This window comes from Lissotriton vulgaris, unplaced genomic scaffold (assembly GCF_964263255.1).
Source record: "Lissotriton vulgaris unplaced genomic scaffold, aLisVul1.2 SCAFFOLD_3545, whole genome shotgun sequence".
Taxonomy (NCBI): domain Eukaryota; kingdom Metazoa; phylum Chordata; class Amphibia; order Caudata; family Salamandridae; genus Lissotriton; species Lissotriton vulgaris.
This window is the reverse complement of record NW_028242236.1, coordinates 212,880-228,191: the sequence shown is the minus strand read 5'-3', so window position 1 is coordinate 228,191 and position 15,312 is coordinate 212,880.

The following is a 15,312-nucleotide window of genomic DNA, read 5'->3' as shown; positions in this document are numbered from 1 at the left end:
AAGGAATTTTACAGTAAACATATAAGAGGTGTACATATTGAGGGCCTTTTTACGAATCTGGCACTCCTTGCCACGGTCTGCCCACCATACTACATTTGCGGTGGTCGGACCACCAGCAGTCCGCTACGACACCACCAGCACTGCCAGGATCCTGGATCCCGCTGTGCTGGCAGTGTGCACAGTGAGGAGGAACAACAACAACAAGTGCATGGTTGTGCATGCGCTGTGTGGCCTGCCCTGCACGACACAGTGCATGCCACACCATGCACGGACAAGCAGTCGCCACTGTCAAGGGCAGTCTTCCTGGGACTGTGGCAGCGGTCCCAGCCGAAGACCGCCAAAGTCGTAATAAGGCCCTTAGACTTGAGTCTTGAGTTTCTTAGTAATAAAGGGCTATAGCAAATCACCACAAGCCCAGGCCCCTTAGGTCACGTGTGGTCAATTCAATCGGTGTATTGTGTGGTCAACCACGTTGAGATTTTCTTCCCAATATCAAAGTCTCATCAGAATTGGCTTAGCATATGGGATCCCTTTGGTTAGAGACACAAACGAGTCCAGCCACTGTGTAGTTGAATGTAAGTGGTACCAGAATATTGGTTGATGGCACCATTGGGTCAACAGCCTCATGGAGAGGATTGATGATGTAGGGAGAACCAGCGCCCCCTATATGTCAGAAAGGGCTGCTAGTGTCACGTGCTGTAGCAGTAGCGGCTAGGACCTACATTGGTTATTACTCACTGTCTAGGACTATATGTTGAGAGCAGGTGGAGAAAGTGTACTCTGCTAATAAGTTGGGAATCACATATCACATTTACCATACAGATGGCAAGTGTCAGAATATCAGGGCCATAATAAGCACAGAGGAAACAGTGGTACTGTCACTGTCTATACATTTAAGGATGCAATTTCAGCAACAATGTATACTTTTCACCAAGAAATAGACTTGCCTTAGCTCATTCACCTCAGTGACACAAGCAGTTATAAAGGCGGAAGTAATCCGGAATATTCATGGGTGCGTCTCAGTGTGTACCTTGTTTAATACTGTTGCTGCTGTAGGTGCTTCAACCTACACTTTTAGCCCAGGTATTCCCCAGATGTCCGAAAAACACTGGTTTAAGAAGAAACCAACCACAGCATTGGATACTCACCGAGGGTGGAAAGTTCCCACAACATAAGGCAGCTTATTAGACTCAGTTTAAAGCCGCTTCCCCTTCCAAGCAGCAGGACAATGCAACGCTGGTTCCGACCCATCAGAACATTGATGGGCCTATTTACAAGCCCCTTGCACCGCCAGTATGTCACTTATTCCCATATTAAAAGTGACGCAGCGGTGGTGCAAAGGGGCGTGTAAACAACCCCCTGACTGTGTAACAGAAACTCAATTGAGGCTTTGATGGACTTTGTCTTATACTGTAAATTCTTTGCCAGATTTGAGCTCCAGATTACCCCCACCCCTGCTGGAGGCCACATGGATCCATCAAAGTAGACCTGGAGGACTGTGTTTGCAGCTGATTGAAGATTTATTTTACTATTTGAGCAACTCTGTCACAAGCCTTGAGATTAAGAGGAAAGATGCTATGCCCTGCACCAATCAATTTCTTTTTAACTAAGAATGTCCGACTGATTAACCTCATTTTGTATAAATTAATTGTCTCATTTTATTGTCTCTTTTTATCAAAATCTAATAGTCTATATGTGGTTTAATATATAATTGTATTTTTTTATTGTCTTGTTTTTTTATAATTGCTAAATAAATGCATTATTACCTCTACTGTGACTTACCAGCCCAAAGAGTTGTTTGGGAGGGGGTAGAGTCTGCGATACCACATAATCAAATTGAGTAGATTAGACCAGGCTGGGGAGGTCAGATGAGGCATGATGTGCAGTTTGGAGTTTTCTTGAGTTGCCCTTTGCAAAGCTCACCAGGGCCTTCTGGTTTACACAGCAGTAAACCTGCATTAATTACAATCCTGAATTAGGAGCAAAAAACCACTTGTACTTGAATGAGGATTCCCTTGCTACTTCTCTTTACGGAGTTTTATATAGGCAAACTTGACCCGCATCGGGTATCAGAGCGCTTTATATAGCACCAGTTGCGTTATATGAGGACACATTCATTTGGGGAGTCAAGTTATTTGCCCAGAATCACAGGAAATTCAGCGTCATTGCCGAGACTCGAAACCAGTTCTCCAGATTCGAGGTCGACCGTCCTAGCCACTAGGCCAACTCATGTCCCCAGCTCCTTTCCTTCTTGTAATGAGTGCCAAAGTCCTTTGGACTGAAATCCAGGTATGGAAAAAAAAGATGTTGCTGGAACTGATGGAGCTCAAGAAAACTTCAAAAGAAAACTTACAAACTAAGCCCCAACTCACAGTGATATTTGCACCTAAGTGCTAGTTATGTGAGCAGAAAGCTCAGCGATCTGCAGTTCCCTGACCCCGATTCACAGACTCTGGATCTCCAGACATTTCTGCCCACAGATCAGAATGCAGACATTTAAACAGTTGATACATGTAGGACAAGGGCAGTGGGTTGTTTGTCAGAATATCATCAGCCAAATCCTTGTCCTTCTACAATATTTCGACCAAAACACCGAATACTAAATTATAGTGAAGGTAAGTCTATCTTGGTAAATATAAACGTATTAGTCTTACCTTCACATCTAGGCATCTTTTTTTTTTTGATATTTTAAATATTTATATATAACATAAACATTGTTAATATGTGACATCATACAACTTGTTACAGTGATACTGAACAGGAGGACACTGAAGTCTGAAGGGCATATTTACAAGCCCTAAATACCACCGTAGTGTCCGTTTTGACGTTTCGGTGGCGCAGCGCCATTTTCCATATTTACAAGGTAGCTCTTAGCCAGTTTGCATGGATTAATACCACCTTGCAAATATGCCTCTTTCACCACAGACCTCTGTAGAAAGGGGGCGGGCAATGGGTGTTTCAGTGGGCACTACACCGCAATACCCATTGCTTTTGACGCTGCACCAGATGTACCAGGCTGAGGCCGCACCAAAAATGAATGCCGTGGAGAACCAGACGTTGGAATGGTACAACAAGGAAGAATTAATTTCTCCTCCTTTTTTGCTATTTCCTTGTGTGCTGTATTCTGCAGCACACATAGAAGGTGCAAATCGCCATTATTGATTGTTTGTTTAAGGTGTCCCTTCCTGCACATAAAGAACCATACATGTTGGACAGGCACCCAGGCACTGGCCCTAGGCAGCTTTTTTGCACCAGCACTAGGGGAAAAACGGGCGTTTTCTGAATTCTTGTGAATACAGTGCATACCTGTGTTTTGAAGATGTCAGACATATTTGGAGCAGCTCCTCGCTTCGACATTTTCTTGTGAATACGCCCCTAAGGGTCTGCACTGCTCTTGGTGCGCGCTGTAGCAACTTGCTGAATATCGTCATTGTGGTGGAATTGGGATGAAACATTGGGGTCAAAGTGAGGGACTGGCGGGGGGATGTATGACGGTACAACGCATACATTTACATCACAGTACATTATATTGCGGTTTTTACAACGCAAGTCGTTACAACAACTTGCATTGGAGGGTGCTGGACTTAGGAATAGTATAATTTACTATTCCAACCCCAGTCTACGTACAGTAGGGAAGGTGTTGGATAGTAAATTGTACTATTCCTTGTCGTAGAGCGCCATCTAGCGCAAGTCGTTGTAACGACTTGCGTTGTGAAAACCGCAATGTAATAGCATCGCAATGTATTTTACTGGTGGGGTAGCTGCAAAATTCACGTCTAGGCATCTTGACGATACATACATCATCAAGGCTCTGGCCCAGGGACACAGCCTTTCAGGGGCCCCCTGATAGAGCAAGCTCTGTTATGCAGAGAGCCTTGCACTGACGGCAATGAATGATTCTCAAACATATTGTTTTAAATACCTTTTTCTATTAGTTTATTTTTAATGTGGGTGATTTGTGAGAGCCTTTTACATACATTTTGAAAGGAAATATGCTTATGTTTCATACACCATCTATAAAAAGTTCTTTTAGATCAAAAGAGGATCTCACTTATGAGAAATGGAAGGATGTCACAGAGCTTTCTTGCAGTAATATTAGTGAGCTGCTGCTGTGTTACAATATTGAAAACACACGTCACTATCTCTGAATATTAGATGCAAACACATTTAGAATGTGGATGAGTGTGCCTGTGCACTGTCTGTGACCTGGCCAAAGAGGGCTTGAATGAACTGAAACTGGATCATAACCTCAAAACTGTCCTGAACAAGGGCCCCCAAACACGTTTGGCCCAGAGCCTGCAAACATCCTTAAGATGTCCCTGCTGGAATGGGAGTTTTTAGTGCATGAAACCGTTCCTTCTGGAATGCCCTGTATTTTATTCCTTTTAAGAGAAGAGCTAGAGTACGTGACTTTGCCAGGTGGGAAAGAATTGTCCATATATCACCATTTTTCACCAAGGTACAAGGGAAGAGATTTCTCCAGTGGCGGTTGCTTCGAGAGGGCAATGGAGCATCGCCCCCTGCCAGCTGCAGTGGTGCTAAACATGAAAAAAAATGGCAATTAATTAATTTGATTAGAAATGTGTTTTTCATGTTTAGTGTGCAGCAGCCTCCAGTCAGGATACATCAGGGAGTGTCCTCTGCTGCAGATTAGCAGCATAGAGGACTGGAGAAGCAAGATGGACCCTCCGAAGTACACATTTCAATTTGGCCGGCTCTATTGACCCGGCCAAAGTGCCATGCCCAATTTGCAGCTCTCCACTCAACTGTCTTAGCCAGCGGGGGGGAGAACAAGCACAGGCCTAAAGGGCCTGCAGGAGCGCCCAGCCAGGATTCTCCATACAATCCTGGCACTGCTCTCATGCTGGTGAGAGTAGCACCAGGATTGGTTAGTGAATTTATTAGAGGCTGGAGACCACGGATCTTACAGAGGAGGGACCGAGGAGCACATCGGATGTGCAGCCAACTAGGTAACTGACTTTACTTTTTTATTATTTACTACCCGCCTTTCCTGCGTGCATACACCCACCCACCTACCTACCACTTAGTTGGCTGCCCGCCTGCCCCACCGTTGAGTATACTTGCCAGCTGTCCTTGGATTTTTCGTGTTTTTCATATTTCTGCAATGGATTGTGGACAATCGAACAGAATAAAATCTATGGGGCAGATTTACAATTACTGGTGCATCCCTGCATATCGGCAGGGATGCACCAGTAATTGTGCGCCGCAGCTCCGTCACCCTGGATGTGCTGCATTTACAATGCGATTCAGAAAAGGGGGTGGTGATGAACAGAGTGTCTGAATTAAGCAGACCACTCTTACCCAGTCCAAAGATCAGGGCTTGATCCATCACCGTTATTTATCTCACTGCACCATCCCAGCTCAGAACCTGTCTATATGCAAATCAGTCTGTCCCTGGCCCAGTGCATCATGGGCTCTTGACTGGGTGAGAGTATTCTGCTTAATTCAGAGACTCTGTCCATCACCACCCCTTGTTGTTAAATATTTTGTCCACCCTAAGCGTGAAAGGGTATACTCAGATGTGAGTCCCTTGCTCATTGCACCATCAGGATTCAAGCAAGCTGGGCCGACGACGGCTGAAATGCCAGAAACCGGTCCCCGGAAGCTTGTTTCCTTCCCAGTGTAAGAATTGGCTTGGTAGTTTGGTTTGCCCTGTTCCCATCATGCACTGGGACAGGAACAGACTAATTTGCATATAGCCAGGTTCTGAGCTGGGATGGTGCAGTGAGCTAAAAAACGGTGTTGGATCTAGCCCTGATCTCTTGACTGGGTGAGAGTATTCTGCTTAATTCAGAGACTCTGTCCATCACCACCCCTTGTTGTTAAGCATTTACAATGCAGCGCACCATGGGGCAAAAACGGCACAGAAGCGTCACGCATCTGTGCCGTAAAAGCAGCGCATTGCTGGAGTTGCGTCTCATGCAAGACGCAGCTCCAGCAATGCTATGGGGGGCTCTATCTCCCCTATGCTGCGTCAATCCTTACGCCTGCTTCAAGCAGGCGCAGGGGTTTGACGCAGCATGGGCCCAAAAGTGACTGAGTGAAATCTTGTTCCTGCGCCGGAATGCCCCCCTGCGATGGAACATCTCCGTCTGGCGCAAGGCTTTACAACGTGACGCAGACATTGTAAATACCCAGCACCACGGTGCATCTTTTGTGCCACCGATGCGTCACAAAAGTGACGCAACAGCGGCGTAAAAGAGGCACAAGGGGCTTGTAAATCTGCCCCTAAATTTCTTATACATTAATCTGTGCACCATTTTAGGTTAAGTAAATTTGCAAACATACAACACATGTCTATGGCTCATAAATGGATGCATCTTTGTGAATAATGCCCTGAATAAGTGGAAGGTGGAGCCCATACTATGACCAACGAGAGATGTGGCTAAGAAAATAATATCACCCAGGAAAATACATTGCTAGTTTGCCCCAGATGAATATTCCCCACACAGATAGTACCTGACATTCGACCTGCTGTTCAAGCCCTCCTACTCTTGCATGGTGGTAACACTCTACTCGCTGGCCTACCAGACTCCACACTGCCACCCCTAGGAGGCATCATACATGCTGTGACGTCACAACCACTCGCTTGGAGCCAGGTTTTTTCTTGGCCGGGTGGGGCCAGGGTGGCGGGAGGGCTTTTCTTAAGTTCAGCTGGGGGGAGCGTTTTCTTATCCCCCAGCCTGAAATATGAAGTGAGGAAGGACTTGGGGCAGCAGCTCCCTGGAACCCCCACAGCTTCTTAGAATTCTGAGTTCCGGGGTCTCCGAGACCTAAATGTTCATATTTGCAGGTTAAGGGCCTGATAATGAAATGTAGTTGCCCTGTACTGAAGATCCGTAGAAAGATCCTTAGAGTATGGACTTTTAAAAACAAAATTCTGCTATTCCCTATGTCATTGCAGGCTTGCGGAAATAACGCATTTTGCAAAATGGCCCCCGTCTCCCAGAGATGCCCTAAATCCCACAAAAGTTGCAAAGAAGGAAACTACCTCTGAGTAAACCTGTAGTGATATTTCAGTTCAATTTTAGTTTTTCATAAATGTACTTTATTTTATTGAGGCAAACAGAGCTGGCTTGTGACAGAGCTCCATTTCCTGCACTGTGGGGCTCATTTACAACTTTTTGGCGTAGGGCAGCACTGCAAGCCTTCCTGCTGCACTGCCCTTCCTCAAAAGAAAAGGGCAGGAATGTGCCATATCTATGAGATATGGTGCATTCCTTTCCTTCTTTACTGTGCTGGCTTTCAAATGGCTGCCTTGCGCCAGCGCATGCAGGATTGTTTTTGTGCAGGAAGGGACAAACAATGCAGGGGATTTCCTCTTTCTATGTGTGCAGCCAAATGCAGGACACATAGAAAGAGGAAACAAAAGGAGAAATAAGGTATTTTCTCCTCACTGCGCCTCCCCTACGCCTCCCCTTCGATAGGCGAAGGCTTTTGACACATTGCCAGGTCTACGGTTTGTTGTTGTCAACCTGGGAATTAATAAAATGTCATGGGTGTTACATGGAAACACCCACAGTAATGCCCATGGCCTGCCTTCCCCATTGTAGTGTGAGGCAAAGCACTTGCCTGCTCTGCTTTGCCTTACTCCATATCTACAAGGCCATGAAAAGCCATTAAATTGGCTTTGCGTGGCCTTGTAGATATGGCTAAGTCATGTCTGTAACTGAAACGTCACAAAAGTAAATTAAATAAATGAACCCCATATGCATCAAAGGGCCATATGCATCAAAGAGTTGTTTTGCGATTCTCAAATAGCAATTTTTTGCAAATCACTATTTGAGAATTGCAAAACGCGATGTATGTAGGAATTGCAAACACTTTTGCGAATCCTGCATATTCCTTAATTGCGAATCGCTAATTGTAATTCGCAATTACAGAATATGTCCCCATTCATTCCCATGGGCCTATAGGCCCATAGAAATGAAAGGCGAGACATTCGCAATTTGCGACTACCCATTAGGTACTCTCAAATTGCGAATGCAATTTCAAGGATGCAAGGGTGTCAAAAGGACACCCTGTTGCACCCCGCAAATAAGCATGGGTGCAGATGTGGCGCTCCTACATGCCCTAAGGGCATGTATGTGCGCCACATGTCACTTTGAAAAATGCATGGCGGGCATTTTTCAAAGAAAGCTCAAATTACCATCAAACTGAAGTTGGTGGTAATTTGCGATTCCTTAAGCCAGAATCGAATAACTTAGGTGCTTCCTACATTGCATTTAAGGAATCCCAGTTTGCGATTCCTTAAATGCATTTGCAAAATAGGGAACCGCAAATTATGCGATTCCTTATTTTGCGAGTGGGTTTTAGTGTGATACATTGCACACTGCTAAATTGTGATTACAAACACTGAAATTCTGTAACTTTCAGCTTTTGCCATCGCAATTTGGCTTGATGCATATGGCCCTAAATCTTTACAAAATCAAATATTTACAGTTCAGGTTTTCTCCGACTAGACAGTTGCTGACAAGATTTGATTGTTATTTTGAAGAGCATTCAGTGCCATATTGTGCTTTATGGGCTATAACCCCTAAACACAAGGAGGGGGCCCTGAACCATCTCCTAGGCAGGGTACACCCCTCTACAAAGGTTTGTTTTCATGTGTCTTTTGAAAGATGACACTTGGTTGTTTTCTCAGGCCTGGGGATCTGCAGTTCTGGTTGTATCTCACAAAACTGTATTATTTATGTTTACTTACCAAAATATTGATGTCACAATATTGAGGACCAGTATATTGCCAAGGATAATGCACCCAGGGAAGTATACAAGGGCTATACCAGTTGATAAAGGCCTTGAACCCAAGTTATTGGCTTGAGCGGCAGACAAAGGCCTATAACAAGGCAGAAGGGCTATAAAGCCCCTACTAAGGGAAGTAGGATCTAAATTAAAAAGGGAGAAACTCAAAGAAAGAATATTGTGATATTAAAGCTTATACCAGCCATTATACGCCCAGAGCTAATTCATTGTCTTTAAAGGAGCTCTCAATATTCCTTTCTTCTAATTACTATTCTTAACACCACATTTATTTCCATTGATGATATATTGGTGATCAGTCTTGTGGAGTAAAAATGTTTGCAGGAGGGTATAAGATTGATTGCAGCTCATCTACAGTGCTCAATTCGAGCCAGTGCTTTCTAGTGCACGGCACTGGAACTTTATTGGCAACACCGGCTTTTAAGACAGCCTGCCACATGGTGGTGCTGTTTGTCTTATGTTTTTGAGGAGCACAACACCTTGCGGGTAATACTGAAATATATATATTAAAATTAGGGCTGGGCGTGGTTTGCGTAGCGCCACTACGCACACTACGCAGAATTTTGGAAAAAAATTGCTGAAAACGAGGGCACGTCCTGAGGGTCCGTGTGCCCAGGACAGGGGTCCCTGGTGCCTGGGCAGACTCCCTGATCTCCCTGGCCTGGTTGGGTTGGAAAGCAGGGACCGGCCCCATCCTACGGCCTGCCAAGAGTCCATCTGCCCGGGACAAGGGTCCCTGGTGCAGAGCCCCGGAGACCTGCAAGGCTCCCTGGCAGTCTTCCCCCAGGCGGCTGGGCCCCAGGAGCGCTTGCAAGACTCCCCATGCCTGAGGACCAGCATGGGGTTTCAGAGCCCCCCTGAGCCCTGAAGCCCCGGAGCCCTACAGCCCCGGAGCCCTGCAGCCCCAGAGCCCTGCAGCCCCTGAGCCCTGCAGCCCCGAGCCCTGCAGCCCCTGAGCCCTGCAGCCCCCGAGCCCTACAAGGGCAGGCGGGGCGGGAGCGCTACCGCGAAGGCTCGAGGTGGACAGCTGGGAGACCTTCTTTGCACACTGATTAGCAGTGGCAAGTGCCTCCAGCATCTAACTTCACAGCTCTCTGTCAGGAAAACAGTCCAGGGAAAAAGCAAAATGTTTAAGTGAACTTTAGCCAACAAGGCCAAGTCCAACACCACTTTAGCAAATTGTGATGAAATTAGAGCTGTAAAATAGACTATTTACCCCCCTACTTCTTTTCAGAAGGGAGGGGTCAGTCACTTCTCTCACTCGCTGTACTTTAGCTTTGTTCAATGTAAATGGAAACAACAGGTCGACCTGCTTGGAAATGTGGGGAGCAAGCTGAGGAAGTGGGCATATGCCTCTTTGTGGAAATGTTTGTTACCTGCATTTATTTATTTGTTTTATTTACAGAGTAAGTACTGGGACCGCGACCCAGTCGTTTTGGTTGATCAAAGTGGATCTTCTCTCTTTGACATATGCTGTAGAAATGTGAAGTAAAATCTACTTTTTTCTCAGTCCTCCATCAAAGGAGAACTCTCGAATGTCTGTGATTGCAGTTTCTGTACTCCATCCAGGTCTGATGCTTGACTGTCAGTAAAACCTTACAGCTAGTGAGTGAGTTCAAGGTATAAACTAGACATTTCCCTTTTTTTCCGTGTAGGCATAAATGCATGCCCTGGGGTCACACTGGTGATCATTTGTTGATTTTATCTGGACCTTTTTATCATCAACATTGGAATAATAAGTGATGTTTTGGAAGTATTTTGTTAACCTTCTAAGAGTAATCGCCAATATTTGTCATGCAAATTGGTCAGTAATATGGCCCTTCTGCATTCTGGTACTTGCAGTTCGCAAATATTTTCAGAATTGTACTTTTCATATCCTTGCAAGTTGCACAGTTTTTGGGAGGTCTCCCGACACCATGATTTAATGCTCACCAGCAGAGCTTGTATCTTCTCCTTTGTCAAACTGTGGTCTGTCATGTTGCTGCATTAATCTACATTCCCAGTTTTGGGAACAGGGTGGGTCCTTTCTGATGACTATGGACAGCGGTCACAAAGGATCTGAATAGGTTAATCTTTAACTGAATGCACCCCGGGCTTGGTTCAGATCGGGAAATTAGTGTGTAACATGAGGGGGAGGAAAGGGCAGGAGACGTGTCTTAGTTTTAGCAGATTTTATTCGTTGGAACAACAGATCAGTACAAGTCTTGCGAGGGACATCTCGTCTTGGGGATCGGCTTCTCTCTTGACGGGTCTTCCGGAGTAGTCCCTCCTCCCTTCGTCGGACCGGGCTCCTCCTTCGGGTCGGCTCCGTTCTGACCCAAGTTCCACCGGTGAAAGGGGAAACACAAAGAGGCAAGTATCAGTACTTCCTACACGAACGGATATCAAGGGGGGGTGCATGAGGGAAACCGTAAGTGCTAACAACCGTACTCTATACGTGCAAGTGGTGAAGGGGCGGGTTCCCGGGAAACAGGTCTGGTCTATGTAAGGCTTTTGCCTTTCTTTCTCACCCAGCCCACGATACGGGTACGCACCTCTGATAGCCACACCCCTCCTGGTGTGCGGCTGGGCGACGCGTAGTGTTGGCCTCCTGGCTTTCTCCCTGGCTCGTCCTTCCTCCCGTCCGGTTCTTCTCCTCGTCCTGGCGGCTCCTCCGTCCCTGATGTTACTCGGGTTGCACACGCCTCGGTTTCTTCCTCCGCCTCCTGCTTCTCCTTTTCGTCCTCCGCTCCGATCTCCACTCTGCTCCACGCCTCTCCACTCTGCCACGCACTGTCTGCTCCTCTGGTGTAGTAACACCTCTGTGGATTATCACCGCTGACGTTTATCGGGACTCGTGACTCCTCCTCCTCCATACGACCGCCCATCCAGTTAAAGGGCCCGATCTCGTCCTCCTCATCGCAGATGTATTTTTCTTCCCGGGTCCATTCCGGGAGACTCTGAGGCTGAGGAGATAAGAGGGGGCGGTCACAAGTTATAGGGTCGCGCCGGGTGTCAGGGGGGCGTGGCTCGTGTCGGTCCTCCTTGTTACACACCATCCCCCCTGGACACTTCCGTTCGGGAAGTGGATTCCTGGAGAGGAAATCAGCACCCGTATTGTCAGTCCCTTTTCTGTGACATATTGTAAAGGCATAGGGCTGTAGAGCCAAGAACCAACGCATCACTCTGGCATTGAGTGATTTGTTGCGAGCCATCCACAGTAGGGGCGCATGGTCTGTATAGAGAGTAAATGGACGCCCCTCCAAATAGTAAGCCAGCTTGTCCACCGCCAAATTTATCGCTAGGCATTCCTTTTCAACTGTAGGGTAACTGATCTCCCTGGGGAACAGCTTCCTGCTGACGTACAGGATCGGATGATCCAGCCCATCCACCCCCACCTGCGATAGCACAGCCCCTATTCCGTAATCGGATGCATCCGTATGCAGGGAGAAGGGACGTGAAAAGTCAGGGGAGGAAAGGATGGGGGTCGATGTGATCATACGTTTCAGGGCAGAGAAGGTTTCCAACATCATCGGGGTAGGGCTGGACAATTCAGTTTGTTTTACGCGAGTCTTCAGTGTCTCGGTGAGAGGGGCGGCCAGCTGAGCAAACTGGGGAATGAATCGTCTATAGTAGCCGATAAGGCCGAAAAACGCACGCATTTCTTTTTTTGTACCGGGGAATGGTGTCTCTGGGATGGGCCGTACCTTCTCAATTTGGGGCTCGATAAGGCCGTGTACAAGGACATATCCTAGATATTTCACTTTCTGAAAAGCCATTCTATATTTCTTAGCATTGATTTTCAGGCCTGCTTTCTCAAGGGTGTCTAGGACCCGGTGCTGGTGTTCCAAATGGGTCTCCCAGTCAGGGCTAAAAACAACAATGTCGTCCAGATATGCGGACGTGAAGGCCGCGATGTTGGTTAGCATGTTGTTCATTAGCCTTTGAAAGGTGGCAGGAGCACTGTGTAGTCCAAAGGGCAACACCGTGAATTCGAAATGCCCCTCCTCGGTTGTAAAGGCAGTCTTGTGTCGATCTTCCTCTTTCAGGGGAACCTGCCAATATCCTTTGGTGAGGTCTATAGTGCTTATGAATTTGGCCTCCCCTAACTTCTCTATGAGTTCGTCTATCCGAGGGATAGGATAGGCGTCGAAGGTGGAAATCTCGTTAAGGGCTCGGAAGTCCTTGCAGAACCTCCGCGTCCCATCGGGTTTCGGAATCAATACAATGGGACTTGACCAGTTGCTACGGGAGGGCCGGATGACACCTAATCTCAGCATTTCTGCTACTTCTTGTCGGCTCCCCTTCCTTCTGGCTTCCGGTATCCAGTAGCGACGGATCTTGACGGTCTTACCAGGTAGGGTCGGGATGTGGTGTTCCGCCAGGGTGGTTTTTCCCGGTATGTCTGAGAACACGATGGCGTGTTCTTTCAATGTGTTCATCAGTTCCCGCTTCTTGTCGTCTCTTAGGTCCTCATTGATCACTAGTTTGTCGATGGTGTTAGATCCATCGGGAGGGTTGGTTTCGGTCAGATGTACCCCCGCTGGTGGGGTTCCGAGCCATTTCTTCAACATGTTGATATGGTACACGTGGGTCTTCTGGGGATGTATCTGCAGCCGGTAACTGGTGTTCCCAATAGTGTTGACCACCTTATAGGGACCTCCCCATTCCGCTTTGAATTTTTGGGTAGACGAGGGTAGGAGGCCCAAGGCCCAATCGTCCTTCTGTAAACAACGGCATCTTTTTCCCTTGTCATATACTGCTATTTGCTTGCTTTGGTTTTTTTTCAGATTGGTGAAGGCCAGGTCTCTTAACTTTTCCAGCTTGGACCTAAGGTTACGGGCATACTCCAGGGTCTTTAGTGTCTCTTCCGGGGTGTCCTTCTCCCAAGCCTCCTTGGTCATGTCCAGCAGGGAGCGGGGTTGTCGTCCGTATAGTAGCTCGAAGGACGAGAAACCCATGCTGCTTTGTTTTTGTCCACGTATGACATACAGGGCTAGGGGCAAGATCTGGTCCCAGTCGGCCCGTTTACCTCTAGCATTTTCCTCAGAGTAGCCTTGAGTGTTTTGTTGTATCTTTCTACTAAGCCGTCCGTTTGGGGATGGTATACGGCCGTTCGGATCTGGTGTATATGTAGAAGCTGGCACACCTCTCTCATCAGGCGAGACACAAAGGGGGTTCCCTGGTCGGTCAGAACTTCCTTAGGGAACCCCACCCTAGTAAATAGCTCCAACATTTTGTCTACTACGTTTCTAGTGGTGGTGGAGGTAAGCGGAAAGGCCTCCGGAAACCTTGTCGAGTAGTCCACGATCACAAGGACGTATTGGTGTCCCTTTCTTGTCTTGGGGAGTGGGCCTATGATGTCCATGCCAATCCTCTCGAAGGGCACCCCAATGATGGGTAGGGGTTGCAGAGGCACAGCAGGTGGTCTGGTAATGTTTCATTTCTGACAAACGTCGCATTCTTGACAGTGGGTCATCGCGTCTTTGTAGATCCCAGGCCAATAGAAGCATCGGAGGATATTCTGAGTAGTTTTTTCTGCCCCCGTATGGCAGGCTACCAAGTGTGAGTGTGAGTAAAAGAGCACTTGTTCTCTGAAGGGGACGGGGACAAGTAACTGTTCTGGTTCGTCTTTTTGTACCTGTCGGCACAGTAATTCGTTCTTGTTAAAAAAACGGGGGTATCTAACCGGCGTTTGTCCATCCGATTGGTGAGCGCTTTCCCATGCGTTGAACAATGTCGCATCGTTCGTCTGGGCGAAATGAAAGCTTCTGTCCAGGATCCAGGGTTCGGGGGACACCAACGCGGGAAACGTCCGGTTGTCCTCCTTCTTCCTCGACCCGTCTGGTCCTAGGCTCCAACGAAACATGTCTAAGAAGGCGGGATTGTCGGTTCCAATTATCAGGTCCTCCGGAAGAGAGGTAAGCACCCCCACTCGAATGTCATGGCGTTTCCCCCTGTAGGGGACTATGGGAAGTACTGCTACAGGGTAAGGTCTCACATCCCCATGGACACACCTGATGTACACTTTTTCACGGGGAAGGACCTGTTGGGGTCGCACGTGATGGGCTTGTACCACCGATTGGTGGCACCCTGAGTCTAGGAGGGCTTGGACGGGGTTACCATTTACCTCTATACTCACCCGATATGCATGCCCCATTTCTGAAGAATACAGTACAGTCCTAGGCAGGTATCCGACCTCCATCGGTTCTTCGGTTGGCTTCTTCCGGAGACACAGTCGGGCTATATGGCCCCAGGTACTACATTCGAAGCATTGGGGTCCGCTATGAGGCTGGGGTTCCGGTCTCCACGGCCCGAATTTCGGTGGGTCTGGGACTTTCGAAGGTCTTCTCTCTATTTTGAGGGGGGGCTTTTGTTTTTCTATTTCCCAGGGTGTGAGTGGTCTCTGCTGCACTCTTGAGAACGTGTTAGCCATTTCTACAGCTTCGTTGATGGCAAGATTATGGTGCTGTTTCAACCACCTCTGGGTAGCGAATGGTAGTGCCTCTAAAAACTGTTCCAAATAGATTCTGTCCATAATCTCCTCTTTCG